The sequence below is a fragment of the Schistocerca cancellata genome, chromosome 10 (genome assembly GCF_023864275.1).
Source record: "Schistocerca cancellata isolate TAMUIC-IGC-003103 chromosome 10, iqSchCanc2.1, whole genome shotgun sequence".
Lineage (NCBI taxonomy): Eukaryota > Metazoa > Arthropoda > Insecta > Orthoptera > Acrididae > Schistocerca > Schistocerca cancellata.
The window spans coordinates 103,945,493-103,963,880 of record NC_064635.1 but is presented as its reverse complement, the minus strand read 5'-3'; the positions used below and the strand labels follow the sequence as shown (position 1 = coordinate 103,963,880).

At 44.3% G+C, this 18,388-nt stretch overlaps 1 long non-coding RNA gene across 1 annotated transcript in view; it reads right to left on the bottom strand.

Moving 5' to 3' along the window:
• The window catches only part of LOC126106848 (uncharacterized), a 230,451-nt gene that overhangs the window by 130,648 nt on the left and 81,415 nt on the right, over window positions 1-18,388 (bottom strand). The window contains exon 2 of the long non-coding RNA XR_007523398.1: window positions 2,459-2,545. This is a non-coding gene — a long non-coding RNA (uncharacterized LOC126106848). The remainder of the gene's footprint in view (window positions 1-2,458; window positions 2,546-18,388) is intronic.

Below are 18,388 nucleotides of genomic sequence, written 5' to 3'. Positions count from 1 at the left end.
ACAGGCAAAGACGAACTAAATCATTTGCGAACAGCTTTTAAGGAAAATGGATACGCTGATCATGAGATACATAGAGCACTCGATCCCAGACGAACAGTGTCCGAAAGCATGCAACATCAACAACCGTCGGCTGGGAAAGTTTTTCTTACATTTACGCACAATATTACGGACCGTATTGGAAAATTTTAAGCCAAGTTTCTAATTCCAACAATCTTTAGACCCACCAGAAAATCAGTGAATATTGACGATCGGCGAAAGACGCACGGCGCCCTTTTGCAACCAGTAGGGTTCATAAAATTCCATGTAGTTGTGCTACACCGGTTCCCGTGAGATTACCGAAGTTAAGCGCTGTCGGGCGTAGTCGGCACTTTGATAGGTCCGCCATACGCTGTTGGCGTTTTTCGGGGTGCACTCAGCCTCGTGGTGCCAATTGAGGAGCTACTCGACCGAACAGTAGCGGCTTCGGTCCAGAATACCATCATAACGACCGGGAGAGCAGTGTGCTGACCCCACGTCCCTGTTATCTGCTTCCTCCATTGAGGATGACACAGCCGTCGGATGGTCCCGGTAGGCCACTCGTGGCCTGAAGACAGTGTTTTTTTTTTACTGTAGTTGTGGTAAGGTTTACATTGGAAAAATGAAAACAAGTGTTCATAACCGCCTAACTGAACAGACAATGAAATGTCGTTTGGGGGACACCGACAAGTCGGCTGTAGCGGAACACGTTTTTGAAGACGGCGATCACGAAATAAAATTTAGTGACACATGCGTGCTATCTGAGGCATCGCACTGTTATGCACGTACGTACGGAGAAGCCATAGAGATTTATAAACATTATAATAATTATAACAGAAAACAAGAAGGCTTAAAGTTAGATATGGCTGTCGACTTTGTACCAACGATGTTACAATCTATTACCTTTGATCTAGAGTAATGATGTAGTCAAAAATAGTTTCACTGACGACAGTCCAAGTGATGGTACTCTCTGTGCGCTCTATATAAACGTGACCCCCACGGCCCAGCAGCCAGTCGTTGACTCACCTTTGAAGATGTTGCCCGCAGCTGGCAAAGAATCGTTACAATGAAGACTTTGTACGGTCCAGCCACGGCCTCCCAGCCCGGAAGCTTTAATTAATGTTCCTAGGTATCAGTTCTAGAAATGCCCTATCACGTACCTCGCGAGTCTCTTACTGTATTCTGAGAGTGTGGACTATGCATTATTTCAAGTATCACACAACACCTTTCTGCTGCAGTGATGACTAGTAGAGCGGGGTGACTTAACAGCAATTTAGCGCCTTTTATAAATAAATGCTGCACTCTAGTGTGTAGATATGGAACTAAGGCCAGAGTCGTTAAATACTGCCAATAATCGATACTTTCAGATGGTATGGCAGTCGATATGAAATTACATTTTATAACAAAGCCAGAAAATAAAATAATTTTTGGAAATGTAAGTTCCTTCACAACCGCAAAAACATTTGCCTATTATTAGAGGCATTTTTAAGTTTAGAACTTGAAACGAGTTTTTATGGGCAAGGTTAACACTTGAATGAACAATTACAGAAGGCATAAAATGTTAAATTTATTCTTTGGTGACGTAAAAAAATAAAATATGAAGGCTTGTCTTTCAAGGAGTGACTTTGAACAGCGCCCTCCCTATTCTTTGACACATCAGCTCCATGTTTTAGTGAAGTTTCCTTAAAAAAAAGTGTAAAATAGTGTTGGACATGTTACCACTGATGATGAAATTACACTTATGCGGAAATGGCATTCCAAGGTGGAAGCAGATTAATTTTTTTGTGTGGCCTAATGTTCCCAATGTCAGAATTTGAGGAAGGTGATATTTGCAGGATTCTACCTGACTAAGGTAGATGGAAGGGAAAGGCTTTGAGTTTAAATTTGATGTCTATGACATCTGCTAGAGTGGACACACTTTCGTGGCAACTTCCTTTCCTGTAGAGTGTTTACAGATGTAATTCTTTAAAATGTGATAATTTTTTTCATTTCTTTTGTTAAAGCCATACAGACTCTTTTGAAAAGATCTGTTTTTAAATAATTTTCTTATTTTATAACTAGCTCAGCACCCATTTCCATTATTAGCAAAATTAAGCCGTAATCATACAATGTTTCCGGTGATTACAGAAAACTCATAAAAAGTACTCAAATTTTTCTAAATAAGTTACTTTCAAAACTATATTTATATACAATATATCATGCTGTTCCATATGACATGGGTTCATTTAACAGTAATTGATATGACTCCCACAGAATAGGCAAATATTTCCATGTTCAAAGTGACTCCGTCCCACGGGGTGAAATTGAACAGTAAAAAATTAAAAAATATATGTGTAAGCTGCTTTATCATATTCAGCAACACTTCCCAAAAGGTTTCATGTCAATATCTTCAGAAGTTTAATTTACAAAAATGAATTTAAAATGTTCAAAGTCTTTACCGTACCTGGACCGTAAGGGGCTGCTGAGTTGTTTGCGTAGCGATGTTCAACGGCACGTCCGGCGTGTGATCGAAGTGCGGACCTCGCTGAACCTGAAACATTCGTAAAACCACAAATGATGTACTGGGAGACTTAGTGCATGTGCAAGCCCAGTAATTATTGCAAATGATTGAAGCGATTCCACAGATCTGCTGTAGCTCTGTCATTTGACATTCTCACAGGGGTTCCCCCCCCCCCCCCCACACACACACACATACGGTGGAACTCAAAAAGGTTTTTGACTTATTACAAGTTCTCCATATGTGTGATACAGTGTCGAAACCCGATTTTTATTTTTCATTGATCTGCTCATGTCCGCAGAAGACAACACGAATGTTTTCCAATGTATACCGAAACAAAGTTGTCCTTATTCGTCTATTAACTAAATGTCTGGGGAATGAATTAAAATAATAAATGGGAAAACATACTTGAATTTGTTTTCGGTGAAATTCCTGTGGTGTATCTTGAGTCCTACTCAAATTTCAAGAGCCAGTTCTCGGAAACGATATGCGTTATGCGTGGTTTGCCGCGATATTATTGCCAACGCGTGAAATCTTCAGCAATGTTACTTAACGACGTTTCTTTTCCAAGCGAGATTCATACCAAGAAATGTCGCTGTTGACTACCAGCCTTTGCGCAATGTCACTAGTGTTCGGAACTGCAACGAGTTGGATGTTTCTACGATCAGCATCATCCAAGGGAATGCAGCAGACCTTACTGAAAAATAAATGTTAGAATAAAATACAAGACTTAACAGCTGATATAAAAATGAAATATAAGAATATGAGAATTTAAGAAGACTGTAACCCAGAAAGTACCACATACATGTATATTATACAGTGAGTGTGTGACACTAAAACCGTTTTAATTTTACAATTATATAGCGCCCGTGTATCCTCTAATTTCATAACTAACATTCTACAGACATGCGTAGTTAAACGACAAAATAAGAATAATCGGGTTTTGATCACGCGACGCCAATGTGACAGGCAGCGACGCTACCGTCTCTCGCAACATTTGGGCTGGACTGACTGCCCGCTAAAAGGCAGCCAAATTAAGTTGAAAACTTTCAGGGTCTTTTGCTAGGAAACGGTTGAGTATCTACAGATGAGTACGCCATGACAACTGTTCACTTATTTTGGCTCCTCTTTCAATTGAGCGAAGCTTCTGGGTAATCGGGTTATGGCACTTCCCGTGTTCTCCCCCAGAGTATCTATCGGTCCACCTCTTCTGGTACCTTGGGGAAACCAGTATGATACTGATAGCATACGCAAAGAAAGCGGTCAAAATGATGTTATCACCGATAGGTATGCAACACACCTAACGTACATGTGATGCGGTTACGAACTTAACTGTCCGAGGCTACTAGGAAAAACCAACGTCCTCTTACGCTTACTTATTATAATGTACGGTAGCCTACAGAAGTCTTATAGCGCTACCTAGAAGTTAGTTCGTCATGCATCACGTGAATTGGAGGAAGCAAGATCGAGTGTGTATGAAGTGTTACACAAGTAAATGAAGCAGGGGAAAAAGGAATACAAACGTCTCAAAAATGATATCGACAGGAAGTGCAACATGGCTAAGCAGGTATGCCTAGAGGACAAATGTAAGGATGTAGAGGCTTATCTCACTAGGGGTAAGATAGATACAGCCTACAGGAAAATTAAAGAGACCTTTAGAGAAAAGAGAGCCACTTGTATGAATATCAAGAGCTCAGATGGAAACCCAGTTCTAAGCAAAGAGGGGAAAGCACAAAGGTGGAAGGAGTATATAGAGGGTCTATACAAGGGCGATGTACTTGAGGACAATATTATGGAAATGGAAGAGGATGTAGATGAAGATGAAATGGGAGATACGATACTGCGTGAAGAGTTTGACAGAGCACTGAAAGACCTGAGTCGAAACAAGGCCCCGGGAGTAGACAACATTCCATTAGAACTACTGACGGCCTTGGTGGAGCCAGTCCTGACAAAACTCTACCATCTGGTGAGCACGATGTATGAGACAGGCGAAATACCCTCAGACTTCAAGAAGAACATACTAATTCCAATCCCAAAGAAAGCAGGTGTTGACAGATGTGAAAACTACCGAACTATCAGTTTAATAAGTCACAGCTGCAAAATACTAACGCGAATTATTTACAGACGAATGGAAAAACTGGTAGAAGCCAACGTCGGGGAGGATTAGTTTGGATTCCGTAGAAATGGTGGAACACGTGAAGCAATACTGACCTTACGACTTATCTTAGAAGAAAGATTAAGGAAAGGCAAACCTACGTTTCTAGCATCTGTAGACTTAGAGAAAGCTTTTGACAATGTTGACTGGAATACTCTCTTTCAAATTCTGAAGGTGGCAGGGGTAAAATACAGGGAGCCAAAGGCTATTTACAATTTGTACAGAAACCAGATGGCAGTTATAAGAATCTAGAGGCATGAAAGGGAAGCAGTGGTTGGGAAGGGAGTGAGACAAGGTTGTAGCCTCTCCCCGATGTTATTCAATCTGTATATTGAGCAAGCAGTAAAGGAAACAAAAGAAAAATTCGGAGTAGGTATTAAAATCGAGGGAGAAGAAATAAAAACTTTGAGGTTCGCCGATGACATTGTAATTCTGTCAGAGACAGCAAAGGACTTGGAAGAGCAGTTGAAGGGAATGGACAGTGTCTTGAAAGGAGGGTATAAGACGAAAATCAACAAAAGCAAAACGAGGATAATGGAATGTAGTCGAATTAAGTCGGGTGATGCTGAGGGAATTAGACTAGGAAATGAGACACTTAAAGTAGTAAAGGAGTTTTGCTATTTGGGGAGCAAAATAACTGATGATGGTCGAAGCAGAGAGGATATAAAATGTAAACTGGCTATGGCAAGGAAAGCGTTTCTGAAGAAGAGAAATTTATTAACATCGAGTATAGATTTAAGTGTCAGGAAGTCGTTTCTGAAAGTATTTGTGTGGAGTGTAGCCATGTATGGAAGTGAAACATGGACAATAAATAGTTTGGACAAGAAGAGAATAGAAGCTTTCGAAATGTGGTGCTACAACAGAAGACTGTTGAAGATTAGGTGGGTAGATCACACAACTAATGAGGAGGTATTGAATAGAATTGGGGAGAAGAGGAGTTTGTGGCACAACTTGACGAGAAGAAGGGACCAGTTGGTAGGACATGTTCTGAGGCATGAAGGGATCACCAATTTGGTATTGGAGGGCAGCGTGGAGGGTAAAAATTGTAGAGGGAGACCAAGAGATGAATACACTACACAGATTCAGAAGGATGTAGGTTGCAGTAGGTACTGGGAGATGAAGGAGCTTGCACAGGATAGATTAGCATGGAGAGCTGCATCAAACCAGTTTCAGGACTGAAGACAACAACAACGCCTTTTTAAGTGGTTACGCCTTATTGCATACGAAAAACAAATGGTCGAAGCATTGCAGCCAAACTATCGTCCTCTCCGATATGCCTTCTCATGTTCCATACTGGCCCCCCTAGATGATGAAAGTGCCTGTTCAGATTAAACAAGGTTGTACATTCCTGGACGCTCGAATCGCCCCGTCATCACGAATTGGGGCTCCACGAACCCAGACAACCCACGTTAAAACATCCGTGATATCCCGAAGCTTAATGTTTGGTATGGCGGAATGCACGATTGGGTGAAAGGCACATTTTCCTTCGAAGAGAAATGTTCACCTGGACATGTACTAAGAGTTCCTGCCACCACAGATCGCATGCCTGCAGCCGTCCGTTTCCTCCCAACACGATGGCACATCACATCGGAGTTGGGACGTGCGGGATGCGCCGAGTGACCATTTACTGACAAGGCGACCGCGCCTTCACCCCAGCACCGATTTTGTCCAAATCTGTGATAAGAGATAGGGCGGGAGTGGGAGATCGAGAAGGCCGGGCGTTTACATTTGTGGTGCGTTCCGGGCGAGACACGAGCCACTTATGTTAACGTAGTTCCAGTCAGCAGTTCGCGCAGCGGTAGGAGTTCAGGTCGAGTATATCTGCGAGAACAAATTTTCCTTTTTAATTTTCTTTTCGTCATTACTACACGATAAATAAACTGAAATAATGCGCCATATATGGACCTTATTAATCCATACATATTACAAACCGTATGTTCCATATTTCCTACTAGACCTCTGGAACTATTTCAACCTCACTTGGTACATACACCCAAAACTGTAAGGGAAGAATCGCTGTGGGGTTAACAACAACCTACCTATTACAGTTCTCAGGAGATATTTCATTAAAAAATGAGACGCTTGAAATACTGCCTTATCATGCATTACGTTTAAATGTACTACTACCGTGCTAGTAAGTATATTCGCAATACATTTCGCAGGGAGTATCCACATATGCCGCTAAATGCAACTACACAATTATATCATTGTACGAAACACAGTTCAGGAAATATGAAGTCAAATAGTAAGGTGCGTGAAAAAAAAAAAAAAACCGAAAGAGCCGAAGCTACCTTGGGAAACGTTCATGTGTTTATGAAGCAGCTTCTAATAAATCGGTGTCTCGCAATGCAAATAGTAAAAAAAGTTACTAAACTCTCATTCAGAAACGTCGAGTTGGACACTTTCGTAAATTTCAACAGACGATTACTAAGGCCGTAACTTTTTTTTTATAGAGGACAAAGACTTACTGGCTGACAAATGTGTGGAAGTCTGTGCTTTCAGCAGTATATAAATTTACAGCAAACATTGATTTAAATGTGAAAAATGTAGAGCTCAGTGGATAATAAAAACCACATTCTGGCCGTATGCAGCGTAGTGCGAAGAAAGCTTGGTATGAAAAAACAGCTGCTTTGAGACACGTACTTTTTAGATTAACATAATACGGAAAACTAGTTTCGTGTTTGCTGAAATGCATTTAGAGAATTTTCACCACTAAATTCAGAGAACCGGCAATACACATCTAGGAAAAGTAAAGTTGCTGTAACTAGCTTGATATTTGGTCAAAACACAGTATATTTACAGAAACGAGACTTTCAAAACTTTATTTTAGTTGGCGGTGCACTGTAATAGACAATTTAGCTTCTTAAAGGGCACAGGAGCTCTACTTACAGTTATGCTTCTCATTACTGCAGGAAACATTATTAGAGGTGGCCGGGCGATGACCAATTAAGAAAAGCCAGTATTAGTCAAAAGAAGGTGAAGTTGCAGCGAAAACCCTTCATATCCAAGTAAATAAATAAGCCCCAAATACGACGAAAAGGGAAAGGGCACACAAAATCCACAGTTTTCTGCGCTACAATGACCCAAACTAGACATATACTGAACCGCCAAAGAAACTAGTATAGGCATGTGTATTCAAATACGGAACTATGTAAACAGGCAAAATACGGCGCTGTCTCTGACGCAATTGTTAGGTCGGTTACTGTGGCTACAATGACAGGTCAACTATTTTTATGCGAGTTTGAACGTGGTGATACAATCGGCACACGAGCGATGGGACACAGCATCTCCGAAGAAGCGATGAAGTGGGATTTTCCCGTACTAGTGTCCCGTAAATATCAGGAATCCGGTGAAACATGAAATCTCCGAAATCGCTGCGACCGGGAACAGACCCTACAAGAACGGGACCAAGGACGACTGAAGAGAACCGTTCAACGTGACAGATGTGCAACCCTTCTGCAAATTGCTGCAGATTTCAGTGCTATCAACAAGTGTCAGCGTGCGAACCATTCAACGAAATATCGTCGATATGGGCTTTCGGAGCCGAAGACCCACTCGTGTACCCTTCATCACCGCACGACACAAAGCTCTTCGCCTCACCTACGCCCGTCAACATCGCCATTGGACTGTTTATCACTAGAAACATGTTGCCTGGTCGGACGAGTCTCGTTTCAAATTGTATCGAGGAGATGGACATGTATGGCTACGGAGACAACCTCATGAATCCATGGACCGTCAACAGGGCAATTTTCAAGCTGATGAAGGCTCGGTGCTGGCCGTTGTGGCCGAGCGGTTCTAGGCGCTTCAGTCCGGAGCCGCGCGGCCGCTACGGTCGCAGGTTCGAATCCTGCCTCGGGCATGGATGTGTGTGATGTCCTTAGGTTCGCTAGGTTTAAGTAGTTCTACGTTCTAGGGGAATGATGACCTTAGAAGTTAAGTCCCATAGTGCTCAGAGCCATTTGAACCATTTTTGAAGGCTTGGTAATGGAGTGGGGTATGTGTAGCTGGAGTGATATGGGACCGCTGATACGACAGGTGACACGTACGTAAGCACCTAGTCTTATTACCTGCATCCATTCGTGTCCATTATGCGTTCCTACAAACTTGGGCAATTCCAGCAGGACAGTGCGACATCCCACACGCCAATATTGCTACAGAGTGGCTCCAGGAACACACTTCTGAGTTTAAACACTTCCGCAAGCCACCAAACTCCCCAGACGAACTAGGAGCGTCTCTGGGATACCTTGCAACGTGCTGTTCAGGAGAGATCTCCACCCCCTCGTACTGCTACAGATTTATGGGCAGCCCTGCAGGATTCATGGTGTCATTTCCCTCCAGCACTACTTCAGACATTAGTCGAGTCCATGGCACGACGTGTTGCGCCTCTTCTACGTGCTCGCGGGGGCCCTACACGATATTAGGCTGGTGTATCAGTTTCTTTGGCTCGTCAGTATACAGGGTGAGTCACCTAACGTTACCGCTGGATGTATTTCGTAAACCACATCAAATACTGACGAACCGATTCCACAGACCGAACGTGAGGAGAGGGGCTGGTGTAATTGGTTAATAAAAACCATAAAAAATGCACGGAAGTATGTTTTTTAACACAAACCTACGTTTTTTAAAATGGAACCCCGTTAGTTTTGTTAGCACATCTGAACATATAAACAAATACGTAATCATTGCCGTTTGTTGCATTGTAAAATGTTAATTACATCCGGAGATATTCTAACCTAAAGTTTACGCTTGAAACCTCCGACGTTCAGTTGCGTGTTGTAACAAACACGGGCCACGGTCGGCGAGCAGCATCTGCAGGGACATGTTTACGATGACGACCGTGTTTACGAGTGTGGCTGTAGTGCACTGTTGTGGTTTGGTCTAGCTGTCGCAGTGTCCGCATGTAGCGCTTGCTCCTATTGTTATTCTGCATTCGTCTCCGCACGCAGACCAACTGTAGTATGCCGTGTTACCAGACTGTGATAGCGTAGTGTTGTAGGAACTGTGACCGTGGTGTATTCGAACTCTGAAAAGGCGGAGATGATACTCATCTATGGCGAGTGTCGACGAAATGCAGCTGAAGCCTGCAGGGTGTATGCAGAACGGTACCCGGACAGAGAGCATCCAACATGCCGCACATTGCAAAACATCTACAGCCAACTGTATGCAACAGGTAAGGTCGTGGCACGCAAACGGGTCCGTAACAGGCCCGTCACAGGAGAAGCGGGTGCAGTTGGTGTGTTAGCTGCTGTTGCCATGAACCCACACATGAGTACACGGGACATTGCGAGAGCCGGTGGACTGAGTCAAAGTAGTGTCATGCGTATACTGCATCGTCACCGCTTCACCCGTTTCATGTGTCGCTACATCAGCAATTACATGGTGATGACTTTAATCATCGAGTGCAATTCTGTCGATGGGGATTAACAGAGAATGCGTTGCAGTTCTACCTGTTTACCGATGAAGCGGGTTTCACAAACCACGGGGCAGTGAATCTACGGAACATGCATTACTGGTCCGTGGACAATCCTCGCTGGCTCAGACAGGTAGAGCGACAGCGACCGTGGACTGTAACTGTATGGTGCAGGAATCATTGGCGACCACCTCATTGGTCCTCACTTCATTGCTACAGCTACAACATACATCGCGTTTCTACAGAATGATCTGCCAACGTTGCTCGAAAATGTCCCACTGGAAACGCGTCGACGTATGTGGTATCAGCATGATGGTGCACCTGCGCATTCCGCAATTAACACTACGCTGACCCTTGACAGGATGTTCGACGGGCGTTTCATAGGACGTGGAGGACGCATAAATTGGCCAGCCCGTTCTCCTGATCTTACACCTCTGGACTTCATTCTGTGGGGTACGTTAAAGGAGAATGTGTACCGTGATGTGCCTACAACCCCAGAGGATATGAAACCACGTATTGCGGCAGCCTGCGGCGACATTACACCAGATGTACTGCGGCGTGTACGACATTCATTACGCCAGAGATTGCAATTGTGTGCAGCAAATGATGGCCACCACACTGAACATCTATTGGCCTGACATGTCGGGACACACTCTATTCCACTCCGTAATTGAAAACGGAAACCACGTATGTACGTGTGCCTCACCCCTCATGGTAATGTACATGTGCGTCAGTGAAAGAGACCAATAAAAAGGTGTTAGCATGTGGACGTAATGTGCTGTTCCGGTCTCTTCTGTACCTAAAGTCTATCACCGTTCCCTTTGGATCCCTACGTAATTCGGTGCTCTCCGATACACACGATCGAACAGCGGAGGAGTGGTACTCAAGCGTCAACTTTAGGTTACAATATCTCCGGATGTAATTAACATTTTACAATGCAACAAACGCCACTGATTACGTATTTGTTTATATGTTCAGATGTGCTAACAAAACTAACGAGGTTCCATTTAAAAAACGTAGGTTTGTGTTAAAAAACATACTTACGTGCATTTTTGTATGCTTTGTATTAAACAATTACACTAGCCCCTCTCCTCACGTTCGGCCTGTGGAATCGGTTCGTCAGTATTTGATGTGGTTTACGAAATATATCCAGCGGTAACGTTAGGTGACTCACCCTGTATATAGTGTATTGTGCCTCGTCTTGCGATACTTAGGTAAAAAGCGTCAGAACCCTTCTCTTAACACCACACTGATAGCGTACAGGATGAACTGCACAGCGGGAAGACGGGGAGACAGGCAAGGCTTCTTTAGCCTGCTTGGGTTGGGCACAGCTTGGCTCGGATGGGAGTAAAGCAGGACGACTGTTCGTCTGATAATGCGCAGCAGCTTGCCTGTCTGGCTAGCAGGCAAGCATGGGCAGGTTGAAAGAGGAATGTGTACACCTGTAGTTGTAAGCCACTGAAGATAATTCGAAAAACAGATGAAGTGAAATGCACATGGTAACCACCCGAGCATACTTTCATTTAGAATATGAGTATCTATGAATCGGTATTTTCCGGCACGGTACGTTTCTTTCGTGCCATTTGTTTGCTTTGTGGGAGATACAGCGGACGGGCCTCGGAAGCGCTGGTCCCGCCCCTCGCCAGCTCTCTGATGTGCGCGTCCACGCGGCCAGCCTGGTTGCAGTCCCGCCGGGCAAAGTTCTCGCGCCGTGTTTGCTGTTCCGTCGCGTCGGTCAACAGATGCCCGTCGCTGCTACACGCAAACGGCCCAATTAGCGACTTGTCGGGGAACAGTTAGGGGTCCAATGGGAGTTCAGCGAATTCTCGCCCAGACCTCTCTCGGCCGGCTAGCAAATCTTTTCCGCCCCGTGGGGAACAGCGCATGGTTTAGAGCGGGTAACGCGAGGTGATAAGCGGTAATGTTAGGCTTACTCAGGGACTGAGGCGGGCAGTTCCTCCCTCTCTACCTGCCTCCTGTTTCTCCCTACATCCGTAGTGTGAAGACTGTCAAGGATGTAGACTATATAATACAAATTTACACGGAGAGAGGTACGGTATGCAAATGGTCTTTCCAGAGGCCCCAAGCGAAAGGGCCAACAGCGATGTGAAATTTCTCAGTTAACTTATTTTTATTTAAGAAGTAATGAACTTGTCAGAAAACAATGAACACTTGGTGACATATGATAGTTCTTAGACTATTATACGCATGAAGAATGTGAGAAAATAGAGAAAGAAATGATTGTCGGAAGGGCAGCATACAGGAAGGTCAAAACAACCTTCGGTGGCATTAAAAGCAAGGGTGGTAGCATAAAGACTGCAACTGGAATTTCACTGTTAAATGCAGAGGAGAGGGTAGAAAGAGTACATTCAAGGGGAATATTTGTCTGATGTGATAGAAGAAAAAACAGGAATCGACGTAGAAGAGATAGGGATCCAGTATTAGAATCGGAATATAAGAGACCTTTGAAGGACTTAAGATCAAATAAGGCAGAAGGAATAGATAACATCCTATCAGAATTTCTAAAATCATTGGGGGAAGTGGCAGCAAAACGACTATTCACGTTGGTGTGTAGGATGTATGAGTGGCGACATACCATCTAACTTTCGGAAAAGCATCATCCACACAATTCCGAAGACGGCAGCAGCTGACAAGTGCGAGAATTATCGCACAATCAGCTTAACAGCTCATGCATCCGAGTTGCTGATAAGAATAATGTACAGAAGAATGGGAAAAATAATTGTGTTAGATGATCAGTTCGGCTTTAGGAAACGTAAGGGGCTAGAGAGGCAGTTCTGACGTTGCGGTTGATAATGGAAGCAAGACTAAAGAAAAATCAAGACACGTTCACAGGATTTGTCGACCTGGGAAAACCGTTCTACAATGTAAAATTGCTCAAAATATTCGAAATTCTGAGAAAAATAGGGGTAAGCTATATCGATAGACGGGTAATATACAATATGCACAAAACTCAAGAAGAAAAATTGAGAGTGGACGACCAACAACGAAGGGCTCGGATTAAGAAAGGTGTAAGACAGGGATGCTGTCTTTCCCTCCTACTGTTCGATCTGTACATCGAAGAAGCACCCATGGAAATAAAGAAAAATTTCATGAGTGCAATTAAAATTCAAGGTGAACGGATATCAATGGTTCGATTCAAATGGTTCAATTGGTTCTAAGCACTATGGGACTTAACATCTCAGATCAACAGTCCCCTAGAATTACAATTACTTAAACGTAACTAACCTAAGGACATCACACACATCCATGCCCGAGACATGATTCGAACCTGCGACGGTAGCAGCAGCGCGGTTCCGGAGTGAAGCGCCTAGAACCGCTCGGCCGCAGCGGACGGCTGGTACGATTCGCTGATGTTATCCTGAGTGAAAGTGAAGAAGAATTACATAATATGGTGATTGGAATGAACAGTCTAATGAGAACAGAAAATGCACTGAAAGTAAATCGAAGAAAGACGAAAGTAATGAGAAGTAGCAGAAATGGGAACAGCGAGAAACTTAACAGCAGGACTGATGGTCAGGAAGTAGATCAAGTTAAGGAATTCTGCTACCTATGCAGTAAAATAACCAATGACGGACGGAGCAAGAACGACATCAAAAGCAGGCTAGTAATGGCAAAAAGGGCATTCCTGGCCAAGAGAAGTCTACTAGTATCAAACATAGGCCTTAATTTGAGGAAGAAATTTCTGAGAATATACGCCTGGAGCACAGAATTGTATGGTAGTGAAACGGACTGTGGGAAACGCAGAAGAGAATCTAAGCATTTGAGATGTAGTGCTACGGGCGAATGTTGAAAATCAGGTGGTCTGAAAAGGAAAGGAATGAGGAGGTTCTGGAAAGGAATATGTGGGAAACACTGAGAAGGAGAACGGACAGGATGATAGGACATCTGTTAAGACATCAGGGAATGATTTCCATGGTAGTAGAAGGAGCTATAGAGGGCTAAAACTGTAGAGAAAGACAGAGACTGGAATACATCCTCCCAATAATTGAGGACGTAGGTTGCAAGTACTATTCTGAGATGAAGTCAGAAGACTGATGACCTAAAAAAAATCTTTATCTGAAGAAGACGCACGCAATATTTTACGTGATATTATTTCAAATGAGTAACAATACACAAGGTCCCGGAATGAAATTATCACTCTGCAGCGGAGTGTACGCTGATACGAAACTTCCGGATAAGTTAAAACTGTGTGGCAGACCGGATCTCGAGCTCGGGAGCTTTGCGTTTCCCAGTTAAGTGCTCTACAGTAAACCATCAAAGCACAACTCACAAACCGTCCTCACACCTTTGCTTATTTACTTACATGGTTCTACTAAGAAATTTGCAAGTTGTGTGGGAGTAGTTTGCCACCAAGAAATCTTTTACGCACCTCTTAAACTGAACTTGGAATTTGCAAGGAAGTTTCATTTCAGCGCACGCGCTGCTGCGCTGTGATCGTTCCATTCTGGAAACCTCCTCCACACTGTGGCTAACCCGTCTCTCCGCAATATCCTTATGGAGGAGAACTGTAAAGTTTGACGAAGTATTGGCGGAAGTAGAGCTGTGAGGACGGGGCAGGAGTCGTGCTTGGGTAGGTCAGTCCGTAGAGCACTTGCCCTCTAAAGGCACAGTTCCCAACTGCGCGTCTCGGCCTGACACAGTTTTAACCTGCCAACAAGTTTAACACACATGTTTTTTTCACAATTCCTGTCACAGTCTTCTAGAGGTTGTAGGGGGGGGGGGGGAGGGGGCTCACTAGCCGAACATTGCAGAAGGGTCCCATATCTATACCGCAAGTGTGAAGATGCGATCACAGATGAGAATGGGCTGGTCTTTGTTGAAACAGCTGTATCTGTGACGGACACATCCACATGGCCTACAAACCCTTGTTCGCGTCTATGGAGCACCTCAGTCAACCCATCCTGGTTGCAAATGTACCAGTTTTTCGTATTTCTATGGACTGAGGTGATCCGGAAAATATTCTCAATAATCGCTTTGCCCAGCTCTTCCATTATGTAATTGAGCCGTGCACGGCTCGTGTTCAAGCCATTTATTGTTATTTTCTATTGCGGTACTGCCGCCTCGTTTTCTTATTCCATTTACTAGCGTCACTAACTTCCTGCCTTTTTGCAGATGATGCTGTGGTGTATCGAGAGGTTGTAACAATGGAAAATTGTACTGAAATGCAGGAGGATCTGCAGCGAATTGACGCATGGTGCAGGGAATGGCAACTGAATCTCAATGTAGACAAGTGTAATGTGCTGCGAATACACAGAAAGATAGATCCTTTATCATTTAGCTACAAAATAGCAGGTCAGCAACTGGAAGCAGTTAATACCATAAATTATCTGGGAGTACGCATTAGCAGTGATTTAAAATGGAATAAGCATATAATGTTGATAGTCGGTAAAGCAGATGCCAGACTGAGATTCATTGGAAGAATCCTAAGGAAATGCAATCCGAAAACAAAGGAAGTAGGTTACAGTACGCTTGTTCGCCCACTGCTTGAATACTGCTCAGCAGTGTGGGATCCGTACCAGATAGGGTTGATACAAGACATAGAGAAGATCCAACGGAGAGCAGCGCGCTTCGTTACAGGATCATTTAGTAATCGCGAAAGCGTTACGGAGATGATAGATAAACTCCAGTGGAAGACTCTGCAGGAGAGACGCTCAGTAGCTCGGTACGGGTTTTTGTTGAAGTTTCGAGAACATACCTTCACCGAAGAGTCAAGCAGTATATTGCTCCCTCCTACGTATATCTCGCGAAGAGACCATGAGTATAAAATCAGAGAGATTAGAGCCCACACAGAGGCATACCGACAATCCTTCTTTCCACGAACAATACGAGACTGGAATAGAAGGGAGAACCGATAGAGGTACTGAAGGTACCCTCCGCCACACACCGTCAGGTGGCTTGCGGAGTATGGATGTAGATGTAGATGTACTTGCCCGTGAGCGGCAGCAGCAGCGCGTATCGATAAATGCACTGTCGTACCATCTCTGGAGCGACCGATAGTATTTCCGGGTCGTCGTGTGTCTGGCAGTTCAGTTCGAGATGGACCAGGAGTGCAGTCGGGCACGGAGCCCCAGTGAGGTCCGCACAGCCAGTATCAGCGGGGAGGACTGTTGGTAGGTCGTTCGGTCGGTCGCCTCATCGACGACGTGTATTTGGGTCGGTTCCTTCCTGTGCTGAGATGTCGGTTGTGTTCCCTCTGCATGGTTGGGTCCGAGCCAGTGTCTTTGGGACGTAGTCTGTTCGAAGGAAGTCAGACGCACCAGCAGTGCAGTTTCGACGGAGCAGCAGTCCCGGACGGACCAGCAGTGCAGTCGGTCGGTTGGCGTGGAGCAGCAAGCAAGTCGGGCTGAAGCCGCTGGCGGCGTGCACGCGCGGTTGGAGTATGAGGTGCTGCTTGCGAGTGCTACGAAGTTCGTCGCCCACCGATCTTGGACATGAAAGTTGAGTCCCAGCTTAACTTACTATCGAGCCTCAACTGTTTGCATTTTTTCGTTTGATTCGGTCTGTTGTTTTGCTGGTTGCGTCAAGCGGAACTGATTTGGTTGATTCGTCGATCGGCTGTCTATCGGCTGGGTTGCCTTCCAATTAAGAGATTGTTGGTCAGGCTGCCTGTCTCCCCTAAATGGGCGTTAGTGTTACATTTCCAGGACAACCCTTTGAACTTCTGAGCGCCGTTCCGTGTCTGTTACATAGTCCCCTGTTTGAGTTTTAGTTATTTGGTTGATGTGTGGTCTTCAGCCGAGTTTGATGTGTCCTGAATTAATGTCCTTGTCTCGCTCTTAAGACATGAGATTGTTGTTCTTACAACGGCCTTCAGCCGAATTTTACATCAAATCTTTTAAGGCTTTAAGCCGTTAAATTATTGTGTTGATGTGTGGCCTTCGGCTGAGTTTTGATACGTCTTAAATTAATGTTCTTGTCATGCCCTTAAGGCATACGGTTGTGATGTTTTGGTATCGGGCCTTCAGTCGAATTTGTTTCAATTGTTTTAAGATTAGGCGTTGTGCCGTCGGATTGAAACACTTCTTTTTGCTTAATATGCGGCCTCCAGCAGAGTTCCATTAAAATTAAAGTGCTAAGGCCTTCAGCCTGTTTAGATTGAAGATTTAGAAAATATCTTTGGGTGACACCTCTAGAAGAACCTATGACAATTTCTTACTTAGGCCTGGCGTCTTGGATTTTGAATGTGGCTTTCAGCCGATCTAAAGTTAATCAAAGGAGATCCATTACAACTCTTGAGTGTTTTGCATTCTTGTGTAATATTGTGTGTGGACAAATAAAGCTTGTATGTTGAGTGCAACTGACAGTAACCTCATTTTGGCGCTTTTCCACAACCTAACCCGCTCTGGCCTGCTAGTGCAGGTGTTTCAGTACCGTGCAGTGAAGTGATCTAAGCTTCAAACTTACGATATATCCAAATGGTTCATTTCTGGACATTTATCAACGAGGGCGTGCTGAAATGTAATTGTTGAATATTTCCTAGTCGTCGGATATGTGGTGTGTAGGAAACCTGCTTTCTCGGATCTCTAGACAAAACATTCCAAAAAATCGTAATAATGAGTTCGTAAATGACTAAACTTTGAGAATTGCACAGATGTGTCGCAAGCAAAGGGCGACAGACAAAATAAACAAGCTTCTTCAGTATAGACAATTCTTAATACAAGCTAAGTAATACAGTTGACACTTCTGTTCAGGAGGCTAGTCCAGAAGCTTCTGTAGAACTGGGCCGCGGCCAGTCGAGAGCGGCGCTTAATGCCCTCTTCGTGTAGAGGGCGCTGCCGTCACGTCCTGGAGAGCGGTCGGTCAGCGTCCAATTGGCTGACGCCTGCTCACAGCCCTCTGTTCTACTGTTCGCGACTTGCGTGCCGGCGCTTCACTTAACGCCGTAACAGTAATGCCTCTGAATTTCTTATTCTGTTCTCAATATCAGTCCTGCATATTACTCTGTCGACGTGCACTCTTCGCTGATGCAAGTTCCGATCCTGTGACGCTAGAGGGCTCGAAATTTTAGCGTGTAACATGGCTGTGTTGAAAACGTCGTACACGCTGTGGTAATCAGCCTGGTCCCTACCGACCATCTGTGAGCGTTGCAGCTTCCACGGTGGGCGGCAGGTGGTATGGATTTTGAAAACATTTCCTTTTTTTTTTGGTCATCAGTCTACTGACTGGTTTGATGCGGCCCGCCACGAATTCCTTCCCTGGGCTAACCTCTTCATCTCAGAGTAGCAATTGCAACCTACGTCCTCAATTATTTGCTTGACGTATTCCAATCTCTGTCTTCCTCCACAGTTTT